Source organism: Grammomys surdaster, unplaced genomic scaffold, assembly GCF_004785775.1.
Source record: "Grammomys surdaster isolate TR1022 unplaced genomic scaffold, NIH_TR_1.0 204, whole genome shotgun sequence".
NCBI classification, from domain to species: Eukaryota; Metazoa; Chordata; class Mammalia; order Rodentia; family Muridae; genus Grammomys; species Grammomys surdaster.
The window spans coordinates 1130032-1145616 of record NW_021604649.1 but is presented as its reverse complement, the minus strand read 5'-3'; the positions used below and the strand labels follow the sequence as shown (position 1 = coordinate 1145616).

General features: G+C 43.9%; 1 pseudogene; it reads right to left on the bottom strand.

Moving 5' to 3' along the window:
• Window positions 1-1563: 1563 nt before the first annotated feature.
• LOC114624061 lies at window positions 1564-3357 on the bottom strand (annotated as a pseudogene).
• Window positions 3358-15585: the final 12228 nt, after the last annotated feature.

Here is a 15585-nt window from a genome sequence, read left to right as displayed (position 1 = left end):
GAGAATATGTCTCAGAGGTTTAGAAGCTTCTGCTACTCTTTCAGTTGACCTGGGTTTGATTCCTAGCACCTGCATGGAGCTGTAACTCTAGGTCTAAGCTATCAAGTGCCCTCTTCTGGCCTCTGCACGGACGACATGTACACAGTGCATAGAAGTACATGTAGGCAAAATATCCATAAAAATAAAAAAAATAATATAAAACTTTAAAAAAATTTATCTTTGGCAAGTCTAATTTATAAGGCCCTGTCTAGAGAACCTGAGATGGATAGTGGGATTTTTTTTAACTCACATTACAGATCTCTTCAGAGGCCTTTGGCTAAAATGTTTACCCACACACATTCTCTCTTGGGTTTCCTCATAGTAGAAGTTGTATTGTCTGTTAGAGACCAGTCATTAAGTGTGACCCATATTTAAAGGGTGAAGAATTAGACTCCACTTCTTGATGGAAAAACTACAAAAGAATTTGGAGCTATGCTCCTATGTTATTAACTTCTGGATGAAGTAGAGCAATGTATTTGTGTGAGAGGGGAAAGCTGGGAAGAATTAGACTCTATATTTGAGTACGCTTAACCAGTTTGTGGACATATTGATCTTTCCATGTGTCCCTCCTGTCCACTACTCCCTGCCTGGTTGTGATACCATCAGTGCTTGTGGTTGTCTAACTGTAGCCAGAGCTCCTGTCTCATGACCCTTCTGCCATTGCTTTAGTTAGAACCACTGAGTTCGCAACACTGTTTCTTCCCCTTGCTTCTCCACCTCTAGGAAATGGAAATATATTCTTGGTATTGCTATTCCTGGTATCTCATCATCCTTGGTGGGTTCGTTTAAGTTTGACTAAACCTACATGCATGGCTGTGGTGGTTTGAATGAGATGTACTTCTCACAGGTACAGGTATTTGAACAATTGATCCTTAGTTGGCAGCACTGTTTGGGGAGGTTGTGGAGACTTTGGAAGGCAGAGTCTTGACATTTCATGTCTTTAACAGCTGAGTAATACTTCACTGTGTAAATCTATCACGTTTTCTTCATCCAGTCTTCAGTGGAGTAACATCTAGGTTGTTTCCAGTTTCTGACTATTATGAATAAATCTGCTATGAATACAGTTGAACAAGTGTCCTTGTGGGATGGAGTGTCCTTAGGGTATGTGCCCAGGAGTAGTATAGCTGAGTTTTGGAGTAGATGGATTCTCAATTTTCTGAGAAACCAACATATTGACTTCAAGTGACTGTACAAGTTTGCACTCCCACCAGCAGTAGAAGAGTGTTTCCCTTGCTCTACATCTTCACCAGCATTCACTATCACTTGAGTTTTTTTTTTTTTTAATCTTAGCCATTCTGACAGGTATAAGATGGAATCTCAGAGTCATTTTGATTTGCATTTTTGTGAAGGCTAAGGATTCTGAACATTTCTTTAAGTGTTATTTGGCCATCCAAGATTCCTCTGTTAAAAATTCCATTTAATTTTGAATCCCATTTTTTGGTGCCAACTTAAATAGTTTTATTATTCCATGTTACTTGTTTTGGGTCCCTGTGGAACAATGCTACACCCTCTACTTGGACTGACTTAATCCACGTCTTCAATGGTGGGGCCTGAAGAAGTACCACTAGATGGAGGAACTTCCCCACCAGATGGAGGAGCTTCCCCACCAGGGAAGCCATCAGGCATTCCTCCAGGCATGCTACCAGCACTCTGGTACAGCTTGGTAATGATAGTGTTGCAGACTTTCTCCAGTTCCTTCTGCTGATGCTCAAACTCTTCCTTCTCTGCAGTCTGGTTCTTATGCAGACAGCCGATTTCATTGCACTTGTTAAGACTCTTCAGTTTGTCCCCATCATTGATCTTGCTTTGAAGTTTCTCATCTTCAACAGTAGCTTTCATGTGGAAGGCATAAGACTCCAGTGAGTTCTTGGAGGAAACCTTATCTCTCTGTTTCTCATCCTCAGCTTTGTACTCCTCAGCTTCTTGGACCATGTGCTCAGTATCCTCCTTACTCAAGAGGCCCTTGTCCTTGGTGATGGTGATCTTGTTCTCCTTTCCTGTGCTCCTATCTACAGCAGAAACACTGAGGATTCCATTGGCATCAATGTCAAAAGTAACCTCAATCTGAGGAACCCCACGGGGAGCTGGAGGTATGCCTGTGAGCTCAAACTTCCCCAGCAGGTTGTTGTCCTTGGTCATGGCCCTTTCACCTACATGCACCTGAATGAGTACACCTGGCTGGTTGTCAGAGTAGATGGTGAAAGTCTATGTCTGCTTGGTGGGAATGGTGGCATTGTGTTTGATGAGGAATGAGGACAGTCATGAATTCACCAGCAGTTTCAATACCAAGGGAAAAAGGAGTGACATCCAAGAGCAGCAAGTCCTGAACATTCTCAGACTTGTCTCCAGATAGAATGGCCGCCTGGACAGCTGCACCATAGACAACAGCTTCATCAGGGTTAATGCTCTTATTCAGTTCTTTTCCATTGAAGAAGTCTTGCAGAAGCTTCTGAACCTTGGGGATTCTGGTAGAACCACCCACCAAGACAATATCATGGATCTGTGACTTGTCTAGCTTGGCATCTTGAAGGGCCTTCTCTACAGGGTCCAGTGTGACACAGAACAGGTCAGCATTCAATTCCTCAAATCGAGCCCGGGTAATTGAGATATAGAAGTCAATTCCCTCATAAAGAGAATCAATCTTAATACTGGCCTGGGTGCTGGAGGAGAGGGTGCGCTTGGCCTGCTCACAGGCAGTGAGGAGACACCAGACAGCTCTCTTGTTCTCACTGATGCTTCCTCTTAAACTCAGCAATCAAATGGTTGACCATTTGGTTGTCAAAGTCTTATGCAGCCAAGTGGGTGTCTCCAGCTGTTGATTTGACTCCAAAAATTCCATCCTCAATAGTGCCACCTCCCAAGTCAAAAATCAGCACATTCCTTTCAGCTCCAACCTTCTTATCGAAGCCATAAGTAATAGCAGCAGCAGTTGGTTCATTGATAATTTGAAGCACATTGAGGCCAGCAATAGTTCCAGCATCTTTCATTGTCTGGCACTGAGAGTTGTTGAAGTAAGATGGCACTGTGACCATGGCATTGGTAACAGGTACGCTTCTGCAATTTCCTTCATCTTTGTCTGAACCATTGAGGACACTTCCTCTGGGTAGAAACTTTTTGTTTCCCCTTTGTATTCGACTTGGACCTTGGGCCTGCCTGCATCAATCACCACCATGAAGTGCCAGTGCTTCATATCAGACTGAACAACAGCATCATCAAACCTACGTTCAATCAGACATGTGGCATCAAAAACTGTTGGCGGGGTTCATTGCAACCTGATTCTTAGCCACATCCCCAATTAATCATTGTGTCAGTGAAAGCAACATAGCTTGGTGTGCTGCGGTTACCCTGGTCATTGGCAATGATCTCCACCTTTCTACCCTCAGAATGTTCCGCATCCCTTACCTACCACCCCCTCATCTCCACAAGGATGTCCCTACCCCCTACCCCCACCCTGCCAGACTTCCCCACTCCCTGGGGCCTCAAGTCTCTTGAGGGTTAGGTTCATCTTCTCTGACTGAGTCCAGACCCGGCAGTCCTCTGCTGTATATGTGTTGAGGGCCTCATATCAGCTGGTGTATGCTGCCTGGTTGGTGGTCCAGTGTTTGAGAGATCTCGGGAGTCCAGGTTAGTTGAACTGCTGGTCCTTTTACAGGGTCGCCCTCTTCCTCAGATTCTTCCAGCTTTTCCCTAATTCAGCCACAGGGGTCAGCAACTTCTGTCCATTGGTTGGGTGTAAATATCTGAATCTGACTCTTTCAGCTGCTTGTTGGGTCTTTTGGAGGACAGTCATGCTAGGCCCCTTTTTGTGAGCCTCAATAATAGTGTCAGGCCTTGGGACCTCCCCTTGAGCAAGATCCTACTTTGGGCCTGTTGCTGGACCTTCTTTTCCTCAGGGTCTTCTCCATTTTTGTCCCTACAGTTCTTTCAGACAGGAACAATTCTGAGTCAGAGTTTTTGACTGTGGGATGGCAACCCTATCCCTCACTTGATGCCCCGTCTTTCTGCTGCAGGTGGGCTCTACAAGTTCTTTCTCCCTACTGTTGGGCATTTTCATCTATGGTCCCTCCCTTTGAGTCCTGAGATTCTCTCAACTCCCAGGTCTCTGGTACATTCTAGAGGATCCCCCCACCTCCTGCCTCCCGAGATTCCCTGTTTCCATTCTATCTGCTGGCCCTTGGGGCTTCAGTCTTGTCCCTGCCCCCAATACCTAATCATGTTCCCCTCTTCCACTCCCTGTCCCCTTTCCCACCCAGGTTCCTCCTTCCTTCCCCCTCCTGTGACTGCTTTCTTCTTTTTATTAATCATTCCATTTGTTTACATCTCAAATGATATCTCCCTTCCTGGCTGTCCCTCCATCCCCCCATCCTTTGCCTCTCCTCCCTCACCTTTGCCTCTATGAGGATGCTCCCCCACCCATCTACCCACTCCCACCCCACCGCTCTAACATCTCCCAACGCTGGGGCATCAAACCTCCACAGGACCAAGGGCCCCCCTTCCCATTGATGTCAGACAAGGCCACCCTCTACTACATATGCAGCTGGAGCCATGGATCCATCCATGGACACTCCTTGGTTGATGGTCAAGTCTTGGGAGCTCTGAGTGGTCCAGCCAGCCTTCATTGTTCTTCCTATGGGGTTACAATCCCCCTCTGCTCCTCCAGTCTTTCCCCCAGCTTCCCTACAGGGGTCCCCAAGCTCAGCCTTATGGTTGGCTGTGAGTACCCGCCATCTGCATTGGTCAGGTGCTGGCAGAACCTCCCAGGGGACAGCTATATGAGGTATTTGTCAGCAAGTACCCCTTGGCAACAGCAACAGTCAGGGTTTGGTGTCTGTAGATATGATGGATCCCCAGGTGGAGTGGTCCCCAGATGACCCTTCCTTCAGTCTCTGCTCCATTTTTCGTCCCTGTCTTTCCTTTGGACAGGAACATTTCTGAGTTAAAAACTTTGAGATGCATGGGTGGCTCCATTCCTCAACTGGGGTCAGTGTCTATCTACTGGAGGTGGTCTCTACAGGTTCTATTCCCCCCTTGATGCCCATTTCAGCTAAGGTCATCCCTGTTGGGTCCTGGGATCCTCTCACTTCCCTGGTGTCTGGAATCCTCCAGTGGCTACCCTCAGTTCCTCATACCACAGTGTTACATATTTCTAGTCAATTTCCTGACCCTCTGTACCTCTCTTTCATCCCCTCCAATACCTGATCCTGCTCTCCTTTTCCCTATCCCTCCTCTCTCCTCAAATCCCATTTTTTTAAAGATAGGGTTTCTCTTTGTAAGAGCTGTGACTGTCCTGGGCTCCATTTGTAGACTGGGATTAAAGGCACGTGCCACCACGCCCAGCCTGTATCCCAGTTTTAAATTGGGTTATTTGGTTTGTTAATGTCTAGTTTCTTGAGTTCTTTATATATTTTGGATATCAGACCTCTGTCAAATGTGAAGTTGGTGAAAATCTTTTCTCATTCTTTGGGCTGCCATTTTGTCCTATTGACAGTGTCTTTTGCCTTAGAGAAGTTTTTCAGTTTCATCAGGTCCCACTTATTAGTTGCTAATTTTAGTGCATGTGTTATTGGTGTTCTGTTCAGGAAATCTCATGTACCAATGTGCTCAGTACTATTCCCCACTTTCTCTTCTATCAGCTACAGGGTAGCTAGTTTTATATTGTTGTCTTTGATCCACTTGGACTTGAGTTTTGTGCAGGGTGACAAATATGGATATATTTTCATTCTGCTACATGTAGACATCCAGTTAGATCAGCACTATTTGTTGAAGATGCTTTCTTTTATCCACTGTATAGTTCTGGCTTCTTAATCAAAAGCCAAGTGTTCATAGATGTGTAGATTTATGTCTGTGTCTTTGATTCTATTCCACTGATCAACATGTCTGTTTTTATGCCAATACCATGTGGTTTTTATTACTATATCTCTGCAGTACAACTTGAAATTAGGGATGCTGATACTTCTGGAAGTTCTTTTATTGTATAGGACTGTTTTAGCTATCCTGGGTTTCATTTGTTTGTTTCAGTTTTTTCATGTGAAGTTGAATATTACTCTTTCAAGGTCTGTAAAAGTTAGGTTGGAATTTTGGTGGGGATTGCATTGAATGTGTAGATTGCTTTGGTAGAATGGTCATTTTCACTGTTAATCCTACTGATCCATGAGCATTGGAGCACTTTCCATCTTCTGATATCTTCTTCAATTTCTTTCTTCCAACACTTAAAATTTTTAACACACAGGTCTTTCCCTTGCTTGGTTAGAGTTACCCCAAGCTATTTTGTTTTATATGTGGCTATTGTGAAGGAAGTTGCTGCTTTGATTTTTCTCCAGCCAGTCTTTGCTTTGTATATAGGAGGGCTACTGACTTCCTGGATATTTTGTATTAAGAATGTTCTAGATTGCAGGGCCGAAGTGAGTGGGGCTGGAGTGAGTGGGGCTGGAGCAAGATGGAGAAGGGAAGGAGAAAAAAAAAGAAGAAAAGGAATGTTTTAGATTTAACATTTTCTTTGACTGATGAATCTATTTCCTCTATCATATGTTCAGATTATGAGATTCTCCCTTCCATCTCTTGTATTCTGCTGGTGATGCTTGCATCCATAGATCCTGTTTGATTACCTAGATTTTCCATTCCCAGATTTCCTTCCTTTTGTGTTTTCTTTATCGCCTCTATTTTTGTTTTCAGCACTTGAATAGTTTCCTGCATCTGTTTGTCTTCTCTTGGCTTTCTTGGCATACTTCAAGGGACTTACTGATTTCCTTCTTCTTCCTTTTTTTTTTTTTTGGTCTTGTCATCGATTTCTTTAAGGGATTTATTCATTTCCTCTCTAAAGACCTCTGTTATCTTCATAAAGTTGGTTTTAAGGTCATACTCTAGTGCTTCAGCTGCATTGAAATATACAGGGCTTGCTGTAGTAGAATAGCTGAGTTCTGGTGGTGCCATGTTGCCCTGGTTGTTGATTGTGTTCTTAGATGCATTTAGGCATCTGGGTTTGGGATGCTTATAGGTCTAGGTGCTGATTTCTGAGTTTGTCTTTGTTGAATGGGTGTTGTGTTGCTTGGTTTCTATTTCTTCTGTGGTCTTTTGGTTTTGTGGTTTGGATTTCTGGTGGCTGGCATGACCTCAAGTAGGGATTCTCTATCCAAGTTGGGGCCTGAACCTCTGGTGGCTAGCTTTACTTTTGGTGCAGCAGGGGGTCTCTGCCCAAGTTGAAGGAGTGAGACATGATAAAAAGGAGGGGAGTTGGGGTCACTGAGTGAGTGAAGGAAGTCCGCTGGTGGACAGCCTATCTGTGGTTCTGGCTGCCAGTGTGGTCTCTGTTCCAGCAGGGAAACTCTGCCTAAATTCACCTATGTGTTTTTCTGGCTTGCTTGGCCTGTACCTGTTCTCTAAACTGCCATGGCCTGCATCAGTTTTTCTGATTGGTGTGGCCTGCATCTGGGCTGCTGAAGACCACAGAAGTTAGGGATGGGGGCACAACAATGGGTGTGGCAGGAGGTGGTATGGAGTGGGGCATGCAATAAGTGTTTGGGACCAAATCTAGTGAGTGGGGCAGTTCCACAGGTAGGAGGGTCACTCACTGGTCCTTCTGACTGCTGTGGCCCCTGCTTTGCTTCCCTTAATGATTTTTTCATTGTTAATTTCTACTTGAATTGTTTTCACTATTGTAAAATTATTGTGAATTACAATTACTGTATTCATTGTTTCATTCACCTATTGTCACAGTTTTCATGAAGGCATTCATTCATATCCTCTTTACAGTCTTTGAAATATCCATAATTATGATTTTGAACTGCTTGTCCTGTGTTTCAGCTAAATTACTCTTCTCAGGGCATAACACAATAGGGTTGATGGCTTCTGGAGGAGGCATATTATCTTGGCTGTGCATGTTTGTGTTTTTGCTCTGTATCTGGGCATCTGGAGTTTGAAGGGTTTCTTGGAAGAGATATCTGGTCTTTTGTTGGGTGGGTGTTCCATTCTTTGGTTGTTGTTGCCTATTGTGAGTCCTAGCCAAGTATGTTGGGTGTGGAGTCCCTAGGAGAGAACTATTCTGTAGGTTGGGGGAGGGGAGGGATAGAGATAGGCCAGAAGGAAAGACTGAGGGTGTGGTGGAGAAGAACTAGGGTAACCTTGTGTCTGAATCAAGAGGCCAAGTCCAATGAGGATGAGAGGAAGAGCTCCGTCAGGCAAGCTGCAGCAGGACTAAGGGTAAGAGGCTGGAATGGGGACAGGAAGGAGAATAAAGGTATCTTACCTGAGTTCTAGCCTACTGAGATAGCTGAGGGGGGTCCTGCTAAAGAGAGGTTCTGTGGGTGGGGAGAGTTATAACAAAATAAAAGAGCTTGAAAGAACAGCTGAGAGGGATTGCAGGAAGAAGTAGAGTGATCCTGGGCTCTCATCAAGAGGTCCAGTCTCTAGGGGGTGATGTGGGCTCTACATTAATACAGTTTGATTACACATGGAAAGGAATCTGAGCTCAATGGAAAAAATGATAGAAATAACTCTTTTGATTGAACTATAGAAATTCTAGAATGGCTCCCTTCTTTCACATAAATGCCTATGCTTGTTTCTCTGTTTGCTCATTGTTGCTTTAGTGTTCTTTGTCTTTAAGAAAGAGTAGGATAACATAGATGACCCCCGATAGATGAGTGTTCTTGTATTTCCAAATATCATTCTATGGAGTGTAGGATGCCTACAAGCTATGGTGAGTAAGCAATTTGACGATGAAAAGCAACAAAACAGATTGTATCCAGGTCTTCTTCTGCAACAGGGAAAAAGGAGTCTTTGAATAGAACTGGGCCCAGTTCTGAATATAAAATTTACAAGTAGAAATTCATAGTCATGGAACGGCATGGGAGTCGGTGTATGGAATGTTACAAAGAACAAACATGTGGCTAAGCTGACCTAACCAGAGTCTTCTCAAGGACAACACCTGGAAGATGACAATGAATAGGGGATCTGGTTAGATAGCAGAAGGAGCAGATATGGAGGATGGAACATTCTTGCTGAAAATTGCACAATGCAGAGACAAATGTGGAGATCCAACGGTCAAGACTTAGTTGAAAAAAAAATGCTCATGGCAGCCTTAGTAGTTTTTTCAGAGTATATCATTGTGTTTATGAAGGAGAAGCTCTCGATTGGTCTTTGAAGAACCCAGAAGATAAATGGATCAAGGAGATGGATGGTATAGTTAATAGTCTCATATATAGATGATATATTTTCATTGTGGCAAAATGCATATTCCAGAATCTACCATCTCACCTATTTTAAGGGTATATTCCAAGAGTATTAGACATATTCGTATTGCTATAATAATATTTCATCTTGAAAAAGTAAAACTATAAATAACCATTAGACAATAGTTCCTCATCTCCTCCCTCACCATGCCCTGGTCAACGGCCAGTTGCCTTCTCCTGTCTGTCTCTGTGAATCTGACTACTTCAGGTACCTCATAAAAGGAGAATCATGCAATGTTTATCCTTTTGTGACTGGCCATGATGCCCTTTAGCTTTATCAATGTTGTAACATGTGCAGAATTGGCTTCCTTTAAAATAGCAACAACAACAACAACAACACTGTGTTTTAGTTGGGGTTTCTATTGCTGTAAAACAAACAAACAAACAAACAAACAACCCCACCATGACCAAAAAGCAACTTGGGGTGGAACTTATTATTTGGCTCAAACTTCCACACTGTTGTTCATCACTGAAGGAAGTAAGGACAGGAACTCAAACGGGGCTAGAACCTGGAGGCAGGAGCTGATGCAGAGGCCATGGAAGGTGCTGCTTACTGGCTTGCTCATCATGGCTTACTCAGCCCACTTTCTTACAGCACCCAGAACCACCAGCCCAGGGATGGTCCCACCCACAAAGGGCTGAGCCCTCCCACATCAATGACTAATTAAGAAAATGCCTTGCAGGATTGCCTGTAGCCAAATCTTACGGAAGCATTTCCACAACTGAGGCTTCCTCCTATCAGAGGACTCTAGCTTGTGTCAAGTTGATTTAAAACGATTCAGCTTTAGTTTTAGAACAGAACAAGGTTCAGTTCTCAGCACCCACAAAGCAACTTACAGCCATTTGTAAGTTAACTTCAGGAAGCCCAGCACCCTTTTCTAGCCTCCATGGGCACCAGGCATGTACGTCGTACATATACATACATACAGGCAAAACATCTATTGTTGTGTTTATAAAAAGATAAAGAGATAAAGAGTATGTTCTGTGGGTGTGTGGAGAGGTATGGGGGAAGGAGATGTCTCAGTGGGTCCATGCCGAGGCATCTCTTCCCCCTGAGGGACCAGTCACACACCAGTATAGCATAGAATAGAGTTTATTTAGGGCATGAGGGGGGAAACCAGGAGGGTAGTAGAGGCAGAGAGAGAGAGAGAGAGAGAGAGAGAGAGAGAGAGAGAGAGAGAGAGAGAAAGAGAGGAGAGGAGAGGAGAGGAGAGGAGAGGAGAGGAGAGGAGAGGAGAGGAGAGGAGAGAGCAGAGGAGTAGAGAAGTGGAAAGTGGAGGCCGGTCATGACCTCGTGGAGAGAGGGGGAAGGGAAGGGGGGAGGGGGCAGGGAGAAGCTACAGGCAGGAGAGCAAGAGAGAGAGAGAGAAAGAGGGTAAGAGAGCGAGGAGGGGGCAAGCAGCCCCTTTTATAGTGGGCAGGCCTACCTGGCTGTTGCCAGGTAACTGGGGAGAGGAGCATACCTGGCTGTTGCCAGATAACTGTGGAGGTGGAGTTTAAACAGAATACTAACATCTATACACATAAAATACATAAAAATATGTCTTAAAAGCTATCTAAAATCTAAGTTATGTAAGGTTTTGCTTCATTTTGATTTTCAAGACCCTGAGATACACCATGAGGTTATTTATTTGAGATTGTTCTGATTTTATAATGTAAGCATTCATAAGTACATTTTTTTCTCTTGTAACTCTTAGCTGTATCCCAGGAGCTCTGGTAAGTTGTACTTTCATTTCCATTTGATTCTAAATACTTTTAAAACTTCCTCCCTGATTTCTTCAATGACACACTCCCTTGTTGCTTGATTTCTTTTTCTACTGCAGTGATTTGTAATACTTCCAATACTTCCAATACAGAGATAGGAAACACGACATAGAAGACCACTGAGTAAACTATGTAAATTAGCATTGGCACCTCTGTTAGAGCGCTGCTGACCTCCTAGTCATTTTTTGAGTCAACAAACCTCTTTCTACCTGTAAATATGAGCAATTACAGCATCCAAATGACAGTGTCACTAGCCATGCCTTTCTTTTCTTTTTTATGGCTTATATTTATTATTTTTTAATTAAGTGGTATGTGTACATGTGTATGTATGTATGTATGCATTAATATGTGGATATGTGAATGTATGTGTCTGAGGGGGCCAGAGGACGTAGATCCCCTTGGAGTTGTAGTTACAAGCAGCTGTGTGCTATGTCACATAGGTGACTGAACTTGGGTCTTCCAGAAGACATGTTCTTAACTCCTGAGCCATCTCTGCAGCCGTCTTTCCTTTTCTTAAACATATATTCTGAGACACTTATAAAATCAAGGTGGAATATACACATTTTTTGGTGTTAAAAGCACTTCTTCACCCCCCCCCCCCAACTTTTCGGTTGTTAAAAACATCATCTGCTAGTCTTTAAAGTACAGTTACCTCCTCTCCCACCCCACAGGCATAAGGGAACAGAGAAGTCAACCAAAGGGGAACAGCAAGAAAGGCCTTGGTGCTGTGAGATACAGCTGGTTTTCTTCACAAGAACCAACCTTCCAGAGAATGAACATTAAATCTACCTTCCTCTTCCTCCTTGTGCCGTGACATCATTTAAGGCACACGAGCAACCAGTACCCCTTGTTTCATCCTTGCAACCTGAGACCAAACTCTGTCTCTTCTCGCAGTGAATTAGCACACGTGTCAACACTGACTAATCCAAAGCTTGAATTGTTCAGGGAGAGCAGTTTTAGCTATGAATCATTCTTCCGCTTCTAAAGGAAGAAAATTTCTTTTCTCTTTACATTTTTTTTCCCAGATTGGGGGTGGGGCTCGCTGTGTTGCCTGGGCTGGTCTGAAATTAATTCCTGGATTTGTGCCTCAGCCCCCTAAGTAGCACATACCCAGCTCATGCTCATTAAATCTAATACCCCAGTTAAGGCCCAGTCTGGTGACAGCAAGTATAGACATCTCAGCCAAGCAGGATGCCTGGATTGCACAGAGCATTCACGTTCTCCCCTGCTTCTAAATCAAACCCCACAGATATGGCTATGTCTTCGTTGAGGTTTTAGGTTAATTGAGATGGAGTCTCACATAGCCCAGGGTCTCATGCAGCCTCAAACTCTCGATGTAGCCAAGGGTTATGATCCTCCTACCTTCCAAGTGCTGAGATTACAAACATGGACCACCATATTTGTTTTGATCCAGTGCTGGGGATCAAACCCAGGGCTCCCTGCATGCTAGCATTGTATCAAATCACCTACAGCCCCACTCCTTCACCGAAGTTTCTATCTTTAGCCTTAGCCTGTGAGGCATGAAGAAAAGAAAAAGAAAGTAGTCTTGGGATAGCTGTAAATTTGTAGTGATTCCACAAGAAATCATGAATTTATAGCCTGTTGTAATTACCACTGGTGCATCCCTAAAGATGTCTTTGGATCTTGTAAATGTGATGTTATGTGGAAGCAGAGGTAATTAAGTTGAGATTATTCCAGATTTACAGTGGGCCTGAAATGCAATGAGTGATGCCCTTATGGGAGAAAGGAGAGAGATGTTTGAGACAGAAGAGAACGCCATCAGAAGTGGCAGCGGAGAGTAGAGCAGTGTAGCCTTAAGCCCAGGAACATCTGGAGCTACAAGAATCTGGGAGAAGCAGCCTAGGACTTATATTCCTCAAGCCTTAAGAGAGAGCACAGATCTAGCAACAGCCTTATTCTGGAGCTCTGGCCTCCAGACCTAGGAAAGGAAAAGTACCTATAGTTCTAAATCACCAGGATTATGGTACATTGTTAGAGTAGCCACAGGAAACTAATACATGACCTGAAGGAAAGATGATTATTCATGTACTGGCATGTCCAGAGAAACCAGCATGCATGTTTGCCAATACATTTCCATCTGGTATGCCGAGAGGCAGGGGCCCTTCCCAGGAGCCATCTGGTCTCCTTGCCTGGCACCAGGCAGAGTTGGCACCTACGCATAAATGGTGGCAAGATCTGCTCAGGTTGTATGTTCTGCAGTTTCTGACTGGGCTGCTTTACACAAGGGACAATCTGTGCTTCTCTTCACATGCAGGTGGGACAAACACACAGCCGTGTAATGGTTGCCCAGAAAGATCTGGCTCTAAGCACAGTGGCAGCTGCGGAACGGTTTCCCTAGGAACGCAAATGACTAGTTACCACAGCGCTAAGCAATAATTCACAGCATTTTCCTGTTTTTGGTTTTGTTTGTTTGTTTGTTTGTTTTACCTTAAATATTTGTTGAAATTGCTTTTGGTGAAATGAGGTCAAGGCTGTATATTACAATGGAAAGAAGAACAACATTTGCCCCTCCTGTGTGTGTGTTTATGTGTGTGTGTGTGTATGTGTGTGTGTGTATGTGTGTGTGTGTGTATGTGTGTGTGTGTTTATGTGTGTGTGTGTGTGTTTATGTCCCCCTACCACCCAGAATTCACAGAAGCAAGTGGAAAGCTGAAATTGTAACGCTAAGTCCATCTGTTTTGAGGGGGAGACAGTAAGTACAAAGCCTGCTGGTTCCCATGGACAGCCCTGTGTCTCCACCTGCAGGTGTCCTGTGTATATGTCAGGGGGAAATCCAACCTCTGTCCCTGCAAGGAGTTGCCTATATCACTCCTTGTCATTGGGATACAATTATTTGAAACCTCTAGCATCTGGAAGTGCTGAAGTGTTTAGTGGGCCTAAGGTAATAGTCTGTATGGTCCTGAAGCTGAAATCAACCAGGAGATGGCAGGGCTTTTAATCCTGCCATTGTCATGGCTAATCCTCAAAGGTGAGTACTTTTTTATAAACCTGATTTACTTAGGAACGTATGCAGAGCTGTTTTATGAAAGTAACTCGATGTCACGGAAGAGAAATCTGTGACCTCTCATTTGCTGGAAGCCACTTTGGTATCTTAGCGCTGAGAGATGCTTTCAAAAAGAGGGAGTGCAATTTTGGGAGCTTTGACAACAGATTCAACCTTCTCTCCTCAGAGAGCTGGCAGGACTTCTATTCCAGAATGAGCCAAGTGCCACTTAGATCACAGCTAATGCGTGCCATCTTTCTCAATGGAGCTAACCAGCAGGTCTGCTGTCATGTACAAGGAACAAAATCCCCAGCACACAGGAATCTGAGGAACACACGCCCTGAGCATGTTCTCACTTAATGCCTTATAATGAAGCATGCTCACAAGTGGGAAGAAGCAGACTATGAATCTGTTATGTACTTTGTCATCCTTATCCAGTTCCTAAATTATGACTGAACAGAAATGTTTATACAGGTCTGGGAAAGTAGAATTCAGGTTTACCTTTTCCCCTTCTTGCTTGCTTGCGCTCTCTCTCTCTCTCTCTCCCTCTCTCTCCGTCTCTCTCTGTCTCTCTCTGTCTCCTTCCTTTCTTTCTCTCTCTCTCCTTCCTTCCTTCCTTTCTTTCTTTCTTCCTTTCTTTCTTTCTTTTTAATTAATTAGTTAACATTCCAAATACTGTCCTAGTCCCCACTCACAGAGTCCCTCCCCCATCCCTCCCCTTCTCCTCTGAGAGAATGGGAGTGGCCCTGGGTAGCCCCCAACCCTGGAGCATCAAGTCCTGCAGGGGTAGGTGCATCCTCTCCCACTGAGGCCAGACAAGGCAGTCCTACGTGCCTAGCACGCTGACTGGGGTGAATTGAAATTTTAAAGATTTATTTATTTATTATATGTAAGTACACTGTAGCTGTCTTCAGACACCCATATGAGGGCATCGATCTCATTGTAGATGGTCGTGAGCCACCATGTGGTTGCTGGGATTTGAACTCATGACCTCTAGAAGAGCAGTCAGTGCTCTTAGCCGCTGAGCCATCTCACCAGCCCGAAATTTTAAAGTGGTTTTAATTTGCATTTCCTGGATGGCCAAGGATGTAGAACAGATTTTCCTGGTATTTTTTAGCCATTTGCAATTTAGAGTTCTTTATATGTCCTGAATATTAATCCCCCTTTGTATATAGGCTGGCTGCCTCTTCACTTTGCTGAAGACTTCAATTTCATGCAATCCCATTTATCAATTCCTGGGGTTCTTTCCTGTGTTATTGGAATTCTGTTTAGAAAGTCCCTGCCTTGTCAGTAATTTGAAGGATTTTCCCTATGTGTTCCATCTATCAGTTTCAAAATTTCAGGTCTTACATAAAGGGCATTTGGATCCACCCTAGTATGAAGTAAAATGAGAAGCACAAAAAATAATAGCAGCGAAGACTGCTGAGGAGACCACCTCACTCAGTGCTGGGAGCGCACAGACAGCCAACAGTTTTCATGTCCTTGGGACCTTAATTGAAGTCAGGAAATGGCAAAAAGAGAATGAAAAAATCCTTTTCTTTCTGATTGTATAGA